This window comes from Cricetulus griseus (assembly GCF_003668045.3).
Source record: "Cricetulus griseus strain 17A/GY chromosome 1 unlocalized genomic scaffold, alternate assembly CriGri-PICRH-1.0 chr1_1, whole genome shotgun sequence".
NCBI lineage: Eukaryota > Metazoa > Chordata > Mammalia > Rodentia > Cricetidae > Cricetulus > Cricetulus griseus.
In genome coordinates, this window is record NW_023276807.1 from 9,109,119 (window position 1) to 9,123,448 (window position 14,330).

Genomic DNA, 14,330 nt, shown 5'->3' on the forward strand with positions numbered 1-14,330 from the left:
CTCCTCCCCTCCATGAGGAACTAGAGGCAGTTACTGATTGTTAGTGGAGGGGCAGGGGATTATGTTTCTTAATGGTATATCCACTGGTAAATTGTTCTCATTCAAGAAAATAATCTCTCATGCATGCTGATGAAGACAACCCTAATTAAATATAGTGATCACAAAAAAAAGACATCAGAATGCAAGAGGGAACTTGATTGAAAGACAAAGAGATTTATGGGAATGGCATAGGATAATGGGATGTGAATATGATCAAAGTACATTACTTAAGAATGAAATAGTGAAAGAATAAAATAAAAATAGTTTCCAAAGGCAGTAACTCATGGAGGGATATGTTCCAAGATTCACTCCAAATGTGTCCTAATGGATTATAAAACTCACTAAATCCTATAAATACTATGTCTTATGTTTTCCCTGTGTACACAAACCTATGATAAAGTGTTGTATAAATTAGACTCCCTTACTGACAATAGTAACTACCAAGGAGATAGAACAATTATGGAAATATACTATATTAAAAGTTCTATGACTGTAGTCTTTATTGCTCAGCATCTTTTAAAGAAGCGTTCCATTGTGTATATTCATCGTAAGCCATTTTGATGTGAGTGTATAAGGTGCATTCAGCATATTCTACACCACACCCCATCTTTCCTTTCTTGCCCACCCCGTCAGTCCCTCGTGTTTCCCCACACAGTTTGTGTCATATATACATTCCTGATTTTATGTATCCATAGAAAATCTAGGAACCAGAAATGAAAGAATGTATACAATGCTTCTCTTTCAAAGACAAGCTCCATGTAATTATCTCCAGTCACTTCGATTTTCTTGCAAGTAACAACTTTGTTCTTTGCAGCTGGAAAAATGCATTGTGAATATACATTACATTTTTTTCTATTTCTTCCCTTCTTGGCTCTCTTTTTTTAGTGCTAGCAAGCGAAACTTGGCCTCACATATGCCCTACTACTGAGCTATATCCTCAGCCCCTATACTACACATTTTATTTATCCATTCAGTTATCGATACATACCTAGGTTGGTTGCATAGTTTATCTGTTGTGAACAGTGCAGCAGTAGTCATTGATGTACAAGTGACTCTGTAATGTGTTTATTTGAAGTCCTTCAGGCAAGTACCCAGGAGTTGTATAGGTGGGGTCGTGCTATATCTCTGCATTTAGTTTTTCAAGGGATTGTTTTCCAAAGTGGCTAGTCTAGTAGTTTATATTCCCTCATCTATGTATAAGAGCTTCTTTTTGTCCACATTCTTGTCAGCATTTGCTGTTTTATTTTGTTGATGACTTCCATTCTGACTGGGATGAGATGGATTCTCAATGTAGTTTTAAGATTTATTTATTTTATTTTCTTAATTGTGTGCGTGTGTGTGTGTGTGTGTGTGTGTGTGTGTGTGTGTGTGTGTGTGTGTGTATGTGTGTGTATATGTATACAGAGGCCAGAAGTGTCAGATTGCCTGGGGAGCTAGAGTGATAGACACTTATAAGTCACTGGACAATAATGCTGGGAACCCAACTGGGGTCCTCTGGAATAGCTGCACATGCTCTGAACTGCAGAGCCACCTTAAAAATCCTCAACCTAGTTTCCTTTGCATTTTGTTAAAGTCTTCTGAGGTTGAATATGTTTTATGTCTATTGGTCATTTGTAGTTCATCTTTTGAAAAGCTCTTAATTTCAATACCCATTGTTTGATTGGGTTGCATGGTTTCTTGTTTGATTTTTAATTTTTTGCATAATCTGAATATTAATTCCTATCAGATCTACAGGTAGAAAAGATTTTTCTCCCATTCTGTAAGCTGTCACTTCACTCAAGCAACTATTTCTTTAGCTATCTATATGAATTGTCATTTCACATTCACAAAATCCTATGTGTCAATTGGCATTATTTCCTGTCTCTTCCCATCTTATATATACCACACTCACCTTTCTTATAGCTCTGTGGGAAGACACAATGTCTACATGATGAAGTAGATAAACAATAGATTGAAATAGAGTATTAAGCTACCTCAAAAGATTTACTGGGACACAGAGTTTACTGATACTCTGATAGTTGATCTGATAATTATCCGATACGTGCTCTATAGCTAATAGGGAGTGTGACTATGTTGGTCAAAGGGATGGCTCACTGTACTGAGTAAGATTGAATAAGGCTTCACTATGCTTTTCAAGATGCTGTGCAACTTGAAACTTACAAATTATTTACTTCTGGGATTTCCCACAAATATTTTCAGATAACGATTAACCATGGATAATCAGAACCATGGAAATGTAAACCACGAATAAAGCAGGCATTTCTGTGTACTCTACAGGATGTCTTGGTCATTTTAAAGTTACTATTATAAGATACTATGAACAAGGCAGCTTATTGACGAATCAGTTTACTGGGGGGCTTATAGTCTCAGAGAGTGAGTCTATGACCATCCTGTCGAGGAGCATGGCAGCAGGTAAATTCTGGAGCAGTAGCTGAGAGCTCACCTCTGACCATAAGCATGACGGGAGAGAGAGAGAGAAAGAGAGAGAAAAGAGGGAGAGGGAGAGAGAGAGAGGGAGGGAGGGAGAGAGAGAGAGGAGACTGACACAGGCTTTTGAAACCTCAAAGCCCATGCCTCCTCCAACAAGGCTATACCTCCTAGTGTTTCCCAATCAGTACCAACAACTAAAGACAAAGCACTCAAATAGATGAGCATATGGGGGCCATTCTCATTCAGCCTACCATACAGGCACCTTTCTCCTCCTTTCTCCTCATGCAAGCATTAATGAACTTTGCACTTTGCCTAACGGAGGTGCAGCAGGGTGGAATGGCTGATGGTTTGTACCCAAAGACTGCAAAAACTCCCCTGTTAGAAACAGTGGTGTCTTGTGTTCCATCTTAACTTCTTGTTTGTTGGGCTTTCTAGAGCTCTGGAGGATTTTGTTAAGAACCCTTGATCAATTAAAGCGAACTCTGATTCATACATGCCTTTCGTTCCTCTTCATTTCCCGACAGCTTTCTTGGGTTAGAGATGCCCAATTTAACAGAGAATAAATTAGTGGCCCCGAATAAATCTTAGGAAAGTGCAGAGAAAACACTCCCTTGCTACATTTGGTAAATCGAATATACAAATGAGATCAAGTTCTTGGAAGAAATTCAGTTCTTAGAGATTGTCCCCCATCACGCCTCTGTGAGGACAATTGCAGATTAATTAATTTAAGTGAATTGGAGAACATAAACACAAGAGAACATTTTCTGAAGATGGCTTTGTTGGGGTTTTAAATGGAAACTGGATAGAAGTCTATTTAAGTGACCAGTCCATTGAGCAGGCATCTTATTTGTATGCATGGGAAATCCAAGCAACTCATCCAGGATGCTGGCCAGGATGCTGCTGATGGGAGATGCTCATCGCTGCTCCCTCTTTCTGCCTTAATAGAAGACAAAGATAAGACTAGAGGTGTCCTGTGGCTACGTATAGAGGAGCTCCAGGATGATGTGCAGAGTGTCAGTTGACTTTAGTCTAGGAGGGTGGCCACTCAGCCTAAGGTGGTCATATCTGACAGGGCATCAAGGTCTTCACTGTGAACCTGATAATAAATGGTTCAAAAAAGCAGACATTCTTTGTATGTTCCACAGGGAGCTCAGGTTTTCTTCAATAGATAATGAAGATACACCCCAGGGCAAGAAGATAATTATAGTCAGTATTTTGCTAGCTTATGGATGGTGCCCCAAGGAGAGTAGACTAGGGATTATAGGAAGACACAGAAATAGCACAGAAATCTATTAGGATGAGGTTTTCATTGTCTAGGTGAGAAATAATGGAGGGAAAAGAAGCCAGAATTTTAAGGGTGTACCATGTACCTGTCTGTGCACCGTACCGGGTTGTTTGATGGTTTGGATTGAATAAGAATGGCCCCCATAGACTCATATATTTGAATGCTTAGGGAGTGGCATTAGGAGGTGTGGCCTTGTTGGAGTAGGTGTGGCCTTGTTGAAGGAAGTGTATCACTGGGGGTGGGCTTTGGGGTTTCAAATGCTCAAGCCAGATCCAGTGGTTCTTTCTCTTGTGGCTGCCTGCTGATCTGGATACAGAACTTTCAGCTACCTCTCCAGCACCATGTCTGCTTGCAAGGCACCATGCTTCCTGTCATGGTGACAATGGACTAAACCTCTGAACTGTAGGCCAGCCCTAAATAAATGTTTTCCTTTATAAGAGTTGCTGTGGCCATGGCGTCTCTTCACAGCATTAGAAATGCTAAGACGCTTGACTTGAACTTTCATTAAGTCCCATGAAATTTCTGTAAAACACCATCATTGTTGCCAACTCTACCTGTGAGGGACTGAGAGCTATCACTGGGTAATGGATGTGCTACAAGAAATGGTCTCCCTGACTCTGTGTAGGGCACTGGCAGGGTCATATGGGATGAGGTATGGTGTGGGTCGGCTGTGTGAGAGGGGTACTAAAGGAAGGAGAAGCAGAGTGATTAAGTGAGGGTTCCAAGAGGTGGGAAATGCCAAACACTTTTAGCTTGATAGGTGCACAGCAGGGACATAGCCAGAAAAAAGGGGACATGGGGTCATTTAATATGGTTCAAGTCCAACCAGCAAGAACTTGTGTTTGTCAAACCTTGTTATTAGCAGGAGGCTCAGCACACAAGGGTCAGTGGGATAAGTGCTCAGAGCATCCTGCTGGAATTAGCAGCTCACATGGCATTCTACTTTGGAGATGTCAGATGAAGGAGAGGAATAAACTCAACCCAAGTAGAATCCTGCAGTTGTCACAGTGGTAGATGGTGAAGCCTGCAAGCTGGCAGAGGTCTGAGGCAGATTGGTTGAGATGAGTGAGTTGGGAAGTCTGAAGGATAGAAGCCAATGTTCTAGGAGGTTTCTCAAACAGCAGTGAGAAGAAACACTAAAGGTGGCATCTCCTGTAGGGATGCAATCAAGACTCTGCAGCGGGTCCTATGCTGGGTGCCTCATTAAGCCCCATTAAGTGTCACTGGGATAACATAAAGTAGGTATTTGCATCAGCCCCCGCTACAGGTGACCCAATACCCTTCCTCCCTGCTACTCCATTTTGCTCAGGGAAGCAATGCACCCAGCTGCAATAGTCACCTTCTCTATTGTCATAGGCCTAGCTCCCAGATGACCTACATCTAGCCAGTGTGTTGTATACTGACATCTATAGGGCAGACTAAGCTGCTGTTTATCCCATTTTAAAAACAAAACAACAAGCAACTGCCAAAAACTGGAGTCAGCTGGCACACACCTTCTGTCCTTGGTTCTTCCCTCTTTGAAGAGAGTGCACAGGTAGAGTATTTGATGACATGGAGTGTAAATACCTTTTTCAAGACGTGGGAGAGCAGGAACAGTTAACAGGCTTCTTGAGGGGCCTCACCAGCCTTGGTCTCCCCATCTCTAGACACTTTCTCAACTGAGAAAGAACAAACTGCTTACTCCCTTCAGCCACAGGGCCAGAGGCAAACCCGACTTCCTGTTCTATAATCTCCAGGTTTGCCCCAGTGGGGAGAACGGACTCAGCTAGTTGAAACAGCGTAACAAGATCACTGACAACCATGAGACATACTACTCAAGGGTAGTCCTTGGGCCAGTTCCATCAGCAGGAGCTTGCTGGAATGCTGAGTGGTACGCCCCACTGCATTTCTGTGTTATCAAGACCTCTGATTGATGTATGCAATGAAATATAAGAAGGCTGGTGTGTATAATGAACAGCAGGTCCAGAATTTGACTTCTCCATATATAAATAAATTCCACACCCTTCATCTGAAGTAAAAAGGAACAAGGTAACAATACCTTTCCTGCATGGGCTTGAATGCCGTGTTAGTCAAGTTTCTCTTACTATAACAAGATAAATAACTATTGCACAGCACTATCCTCTAACCAAGCCACCATCTTCACAGTTCAGCTGTGTCTTCTTAACAAAAGATTATTACAGCTGGGCCTTTGTACTGTTGACATTCCTCATTGCAAGAAGGGGATTTCGGGTCTATGGACCCTACCTGAGTATCCAGAGCCTCTGCCCAAGCATTTGTATGGTATTTTGTCCTAATTGCCTGTGGCCTCAGAGCCTCAGGAAGGGGCTAGAGTATACAGGCTGGGGAGGACTGAAAGAGGAGGGTTCCATCTACACAGCTGTGGTGAAGCCATCCTCCATGCTGGATAGTGGTTTTTCTAGTGTAGGTGCTTTGGGGCCACCCATGGGTCCTGTCAGTAACCGCTTAGCCATGCTCTGTGATTAAGCTCAGTAGACTTATTGGTTTCCCAGGGGGAACTTTGGTGGACTGGACTTGGGTTGTCACTGGGACCTTAGAAGTTGGGGAGGTAACAGCTGTCTATCTCCCCATCCAGGTGAAAACTCTCAATACACCAACTTGCTTGTTTTGGCTCATGGTTTGGGGGGTTTCTGGAAGTCCATGGTCATTTGGCCCTATTGCTTTCAGACCTGGAATTAGGTGGATATCATGGCAAGGAATGTGTCAAGGAGCAAAGCCATTCACCTGGAAGTGAGGAAGTGAACATGAGGAAGATAGGGCTTCTTGAGACCTCCTTCAAGAGCACATTCCCAGAGACCAACATCCCTCCATTAGGCCCCACCTAGGGTTCTATCACCTCCCATTAGAGCCTTCAGTTCATAGGCCTTTGGGGAATATTCTAGATCCAAATTACAGCAAGTTCCTTTTAATGTAGATGGAATAAAAGACAAGGGAGTCTGGGACAGAAGCTTCTATCCTTCCAGGATAAATGGAATCTGGAATATTCATTCACCAAGCAGAAAACCACTCACTTGCTATATGCATCAGGTGCAAACACAGAAGACCATCTCTGTCTTCAACACATTTAAAGATAGTGGCAGCAGTGTAATGATCACCACCGGTGACAGCGTCATGACAGATACTGTAGCTGAGTATTGAGAGTGACATGACCACATGTATCCCACACCCTACCTCCCACCTGTAAAGTCCTCACATGAAATGGAACCACATCACCTCTATAACCTACACTAAAGGAAGCACAGTTGGATTGCACAAAGGTCCATGCCAACACACCCAGCACAGGGGATTGCTTTTTAAATAGCATTTTGCCAAACAAATGACAGAAAAAAGGGGAACTGAGCCAGAGAGCAAGGTCATTTATATGTTTGCTAATGTGCAGGGTGGGAATTGTTGGCTGAATTTGGAATAAGTGGCAAGCTATTTTGGTGAAGGACAGAACCTCAGTAAGGTAGGAAAAGCTTCTGGAACACAGGTACCCCCTTGTTATTAGGGAGGAGAACATGCTGTGTAAGACGAGTCATGGAGAAAGTTGAGAAAGGAGGAAAGTACAGAAAGTCTGCAAGGACCCTATTGGTCAAACTTTTTTTTTTTTTTTTTTTTTTTTTTTTTGAGCAAAGGATCTCATGTCTACCAGGCTGGCTCTGATGAGTAGCGGAGAATGACTGTGAACTTCTGATCCTTCTCGTTTCACCTCCTTTCACCTCCTAAGAGCTAGGATCAGAGGCATTTGCCACCACATCTGGTTTGTGGCGTGATGGAGGGCAAACCTGGCATGCTAAGTAAGTCTACTGACTGAACTACACACCCAACCCTAATTTTCATTTTTGTTTTTTCATAGTGCTGGGAATCAAACCCACATCGTCACACATGCCTCGCAAGCCCTGTCCCACTGAGCTTAGCTGCTTCTCCAAAGGCTTATTTTCAAACCACTTAGCACTTCAGTTCTCCTTCTACTATAAGAGATCCATTTTGGATAACGGTCCAATTATACACAGAGGGCAATAATAACTCAAGTTTCACAAAGCCATATTTAACCTTCTTGGTACACCCTGACGACTCCCCTTCTATTTATTTCTGCTTCACTGAAAGGGGCAGCTTTAAATACCAAATGGCAGATGGGTATTCATGACCTGAAAAAATACCCGTTTAAAGCCCCGAAAGTGGTGTTCTGGGAAACCACAGAGGATTCTGAGCATCACAGGGTTCCTTGCACATTGCCACTCTCGGTCAGCATTGATGAAAACGGTGAGGGCTACTTTTCCTCTTGGGCTTCCCTTCTGTCCGTTCATCAGAAGGCTAACAGGCCATCTGGGGGCTTGCCTGTGGGGAGAGGCTGACACCCATGGCTAATTCCTAAAGGATATCTGAAGTTGGGTTCATGGTATTTGCAACTGAAATGCTTCAAATGTAGATTTAAAAATAAAGTTCAAAATCCTCATAGGATTTGGCTGAGACTCCCTGGGATTCCTTGCCTGCAACATCTGAGTGAAAGCACCATACGTGAACCCTCGAATGGCTCTAAGGTGGAATGGATGTGGGGCTTTGTCAACTTGAAAACACTTCTTAGACAGCCTCTAAGGGGCTGATTAAGGTCTGAAACCGCTGGCTACTACAGGAAATTATAGACACTCCCTTGACTCTTGAGTAGAAAAACAGTGCAGTGTTCACTTTAACAGCCTGGCAATGCTGTACCCTTTGCTGGCTCTGGGGTGTGAGGCTTCAGCTACTTTCCCGTTAATGAATGGTAGGAAATAGAACATGCTACTTGTTGTGGTTTGATTGTGAAATGTGCCTCCATAAGTTCAACTGTTTGAACACATTTTCTGGTTGGTGGTGCTATTTTAGAAGACTTCGGAAGTAGATCCTGGCTGGAAGTAGATCCTGCCTGGAGGAAGTGTGTCACTGGAGGAGGTCCTTGAGGTTTTATAGTTCTTCCTAACTTCCTGTGCATTCTCTACTTGGCGGACACTGTATGACCAATCATTTTGAGCGCTTGCTCTGCAATGACAGACTGTGTTTCTTCCCGAGCAGAATAATCCTTTATATTCTTAAGGCTCTTTTGTCAAGGATTTGGTCACCACAACAAGAAAAATTAGCAAATATATTACTTGGTCACTTGGTGTTCTCGTTATGTACACACAATGTGTTGTGCATGGCTTATTATCTAGCAGAAAAAAATAGATGTCATATTCTTAATTAATTTGGGTGACTATAATCTTGGTTTTTGGAGAGGCCTGGTTTACTCCTGCAAGCTGGTTATATTTATAAAGATATCATTTTTGAGTCTTAAATATCTGGTTTTGAAACAGAAGGCTCTCTTGGTCTGAATATTGTTTTCTCGAAATGTGTGTGTTCCAACTGGATCACCAGTGGGATAGTGTGGAATGGTGGAACCTTGAGGAGGTTACTAGGTCCTAATGGTTCTGGTCTTATTGATAGGATTAGTAGTTGTGATGGTTAACATTGGCTATCAACCCACCTACCAGCATCTTGAATCACCTGGAAGGCAAGCCTTTGGACACACCTGTGAGCAGTTGCCTACTTTAGGTTAGCCTTTTGGCATGCTTGTGGGGAGTTATCCTGATCAGGTTAAATAAGTGAGAAGACCCATCCTAAATGTGGGGACTTGGGCTTTAACAAAAGTCCCACCATTTCCATGGGCTGGGGACCTGGACTTAAAAGGAAGAAAACCACCTGAGTACCATCATTCATTGCTCACTGCTTCCTGACTGCAGATGTAACGTGACTCCAGCCCCTGCCTCCATGAATTCTTTGTCAAAACTCTTTCTTGGTTTTGTCATGGCACTTTATCACAACAGTAACAAAACTAATTAGTATAGCACCTTTGTGAAGGAGGAGCAAGAAAGCTATCCCCTCCTCCATCATGTAAGGACACAGAGAAGGCTCTACCTACAAGCATAGGCCTGCACCAGATGGTGCTTCCATATTGACCTCTAGTTGTTAGAGATGAGTTTCCAATGCTTATAAATTACTCGAGTGAAGAGAGTTTGTTCTAGCATCAGGAATGTGCTGAGATAATGGTCTCTTCTGCTTCAACACCATTAACATATCATTTAGTTAATGAACTCCAATGAGTTGTCAAATATCTCTGAAATGCACACATGGACACTCATCTACCATCCATTCATTCATTTATTCTCCTGGATGCATTTTGAGTGACCACTCTGCACTACACACTGGTTGATATAGGTTATTCTGGAAGCTAGTTCTGGATAGAGGTTGAGAGTAGTGATGAGGAGGTAGCCATACAAAGAGGAAGAACATTCTGGGAAGGAAAGTCAGGAAATATAAAGGGTCTGATATGCAAGTGTGGAGGGACAGAGAGTCGGTGTATCTGGAAGACAGCAACTGGGGTTTGGGGAAGTGTAGCCAAAAAGGAAACAGGACATGTCCAAGGCCCAGAGATGCCTTGCAAACCATCTACTACAAGGTTTGGGCCTTCTTTCACGTGCACTGGAAGTCATTGGAGGGCTTTACAAAGCTCTCTCTGGTTACTGTGCAGAGAGTGGGCCAGAGCAGTGTGGGAGGAGGTGGGGTTCTGTGAGGAGGCCACTGTGATTATGTCAGAGGCAGATGGTGATTGACTGGGACAGCAGTGATATTGCTCCCCTTCTGTTGAAGCAGCAGGATCTCTCCAGAACCCAAACTCACTTTTGCTTCTCAGACAAATTTCTGAGCACTTCATTTTCTGCTGTAAGGCTGAGTCCACCTCACTGAGGTGTGGCAGAAAAACTGAACAGATGGCGATGGTTTGAATGCCATAGGGCTTAAACATCAAAGCCCCCTCCCCAGTGCAAGACTCTCATTCCTGTGCCTTGTACTTCCTGTTAATCACCTATTTTTGAATTAATGATTGAGAACAGACATGTGCTCCAACCTTTAGACGAGTCTGGGGAAGACGGTACTTGAACCCGGCTGTTATTTTTTATGTATGAATAAGCAGGTAGATTATTTGAGCTCTTAGGCTTACTTTCATGTCTAGAAAATGGATAATATTAATTACTTGATTAGACTGTTGCGGAGACTAAATGAATAACATAGCTAATAAATCACCTCACTGAGTTTTTCAAAGATTTATTTTTATATGTGTAGGTCTGAATCTGCGTGAGTATATGATAGCATGTGTGTGGGGTTGCCATGGAGGAAAGGAAAGGGTGTTGGATCCCCCAGAGCTGGGATCACAGGTGGTCATGAGCTCCCTGATGTGGGTGTAGGAACTGAACTCATGTCCTGTGCAAGAGCACCAATCGTTCTTAACCCGCTGAGCATCTCTCCAGCTCTGAACCTTGGTGATTATCAAATAGAAAATTCAACAGAGCGTGGAATAGGTGATAAACACAGCCCAGATGGAGCTGTAAGAAATCTTAGAATTATCAAGAGAAAATAAAAAGTAAACATGAAGTTCATCTTCACACCAGCATTATCTACTGGAACCCGATGTCTTGTTAAAACTCCAACGTGTCCTATTTGTGTAAGACACGGTGAAAAATTATAAATCAGAACAGAAAATATAAATGAAGACTGCTCCTGGGAGCAAAACATATAGATTATTGAATGTCATCTCTCTCTCCTTTGTGTATGTGTTAATTTTGTTTGTTGTAAAATCAATAGACAGCCTTTGAATAAATGAATCTGTCAAAACACTTCTAGATAAATCTCTAGGGTCAGTAGAAAGGACTCCCCTCCTTCAGAATGTTAAAAAAACAGAAAATCACAGTGTGCAGGATGGCGTGGATGAGCAAATTAACCCCTGTAGGATTCATTCTGTGGGAATTCTACTCCAAGATCCTGAAGGCTGACTTTGAATTGTGGAAGATTCTGAATGCCGCCTACACACCAGACACAGCAGTCCTCTTCAGTACAAACTTCTCCTGTCTCTGCCTTAAACAAGACTCTTGCAGTTGCTGTTCTTTGGGTCATTTAAGACTTGCACATTAAAACTCACTAATTTATCCCTTGAAAAATGGAACTCCATGGGCCATGTGGCCCTCACCTCTGGGGAAATGGACACCCATTTCTGATTCTTTGGCTAAACATCAGCAGATAACGTAGTGCAAAAGAAACCCCAGAGGCCCAGAAGGGAACCTGACTTTGAGCAGGCCCTGGCTGAAGCATGAGGGACCATTTCTGGGGAACAGAGGAAATCCACACTGGCCTGGACCCAAGGCAGCTGTTGAACTTGCTTCAGGCAAGATTTCTTTGGCTGCAAAATAAGAACCAGCCCTGCCCTGAAAAGCTCACTGAATACACACTGCTCCTTGAAGTTGCTTGGGAGTATGTGGACGATGGATCGTTCTCACAGGCTCTCGGATCCTAGTCCCCTGTAGGCCTGATTTTTTCCTTGTACTCTCAAGCTGAGGGTTGCTTCTGCAAGTCACTTTGCACATTCCTCAAGCCCAGAGCTCAGGGCTCATCAGCAACTTGACTTCCAGTTTCTCCAGGTTTGCTTCCAGAAATATCTTTCTGTGAGACCAGTAAGGGTTGGCCAGCTTCCCATGCCCCTCTCTGGGTGCTGAGATGAGCTTCCCATTATGACCCAGCAGATCTGTGATGCTGTAGAGCTTGGCAGAAGACAAACCTTTTTGTGTCACTTTCATATGTGAATCCAATGTATTGTAACAATAGTCATATGACAATGACAATAGTCACTGACTGGCCCATCACTACTGATTATTCCTCTCCTACTCCTGGTGATCCTTTTCTTAAAAATTAACACCTGTCCTACTTTCAAGTCTTTGTTTTGGGCAGGGTTTACGCAGGTATCCATAGCTGGGGTGTGTTTATGGTTACAATGGTCATGTCATATGCAGAAGACAGCCTCTCTTGGCTCTCCTCCACATCTTCCAGCTTTTGGAGTCTTTCTGCCTTCTCTTCTGCAGTGTCTTCCTTAGCTTTGGTATAGATATGCTGTTTAGGGCTGAGTTCTGAAGAGTCACTTATTCTCAGCACTTGGACCAGTTTCTGTGTCTATGCATTAGTAGTTACCTTCTGCAAATGCAGCTTCTCTGATCAAGGCTCAGAGCTACACTAATCTGTGGGTATAGACATCTGTATTTAGAAAGCAGTTTAATAATTTGCCCATTTGTCTAAACACCAGTTGTAAATCTCCCTATTCCAGTGCCAATGATCTCCCTAAGTACAAATTTCTGGCCAGCTTTAGAGCCTCAGATCCAATCAGAATATTGTTGGTTACCCTTACCCAGCCATGCCACTATTGTGTCAATGGACACATTTTTCCTGGAACGTGAGTATGGTACCATGCAGGGTCCACAGCTAAGTAAGATGAATTTTGATGAACTTTCTATTTATTATTGATGGATTTTAGTGTAGTACCCTCTAGCACTGTGAACACACAGCAGCAGGGAAGAAGCTTCCAGACTAGTTTCAGCTTGATTTTTCTGTATCCTGTATCCAAAGTGTGTGGTGTCTTCAGCAATAGGGTCTTACCAAAAGATCCATCATGTCCATTCTCACTACCCTCATCTCTGACTGACACATTTGGATTGGGGGATGAGTACAGTGGTCCTTAGTACCTGTCAGAGGGCTGGACACTGCTAGACTCCTGAAAAGCAAAGCTTTCTTGGGATACCACAGCTACTTGTAGCTAGTCTAAGGGAAGCATGTTTTGATCAGCTCTTATGAAACCCAAAGAAAAACATCAGCGGGTCCAGCATTGGTCCCTGTAGAGTAGTACTCATGTTTACCTCACAGACCTTACCTTGTGGCTTGGATGGGGTATGAGGGCATTCCCCAAAGATACATATGCAGGGAGCTTGTTCCCTGGTGTCATATTGTGGAGTTGTAGCACTTTAAAGAGGTGGAGCCTAGTGAAAGGCAGTTAGGTTACACGGGAAGTGCCACCCCCAGAATGAATGGAGTTCTTGCAGGATCCTGACTAGCTGTGACAACACCAAGTTGCTATAGGGAAAGCAGGTCCAGAATGTGTTCTACCAGTGAGTCACAAACCTGGCCTTCCACTGTATTTTTAAAAGCATCTTCTTGACGAGATTACATTTTTATGTATTTCCAAAGTGTTTTTAATTGTTAGTGGTGTATTTGGTGGTTTTGAAATTCTTGCTAGATAATTCCAACATCTGATACATCTCATGTCAGCATCTGTTGACTGTCTTTAGTTATTCAAGATGAGCCTTTTCTGGTATGTGGCATGATGAGTAATATTTGGAGTCCAGGACATTTTGTCTATTATGTCAGGAGACTCGGCTTCCTATCTAAACCATCACCCTGTTTTGATTTTGTGTGTAGGTTCCCGTGACTTTCAGATGACTGAGCTTCCAACAAGAGTTAGACATTCTGGGCATCCCTGGTATTATTTTGGCTGCTTGGTTTGACAGGTATTGATGGAGCTCATATGGGTGCTGTTGGAGCCCTGAGGAGTGAAGTGCCTCTATGTGGGTATCTCAGTTACGTTCCTGTTGCTTCAGTAACCTATTCTGGAAGAAAGGGCTTACTTTAGTTCACCTTTGAAGGGTGTAGTCCATCATGGTGGGGAAGATGAGGAACTCAGGAACTCAGGCTT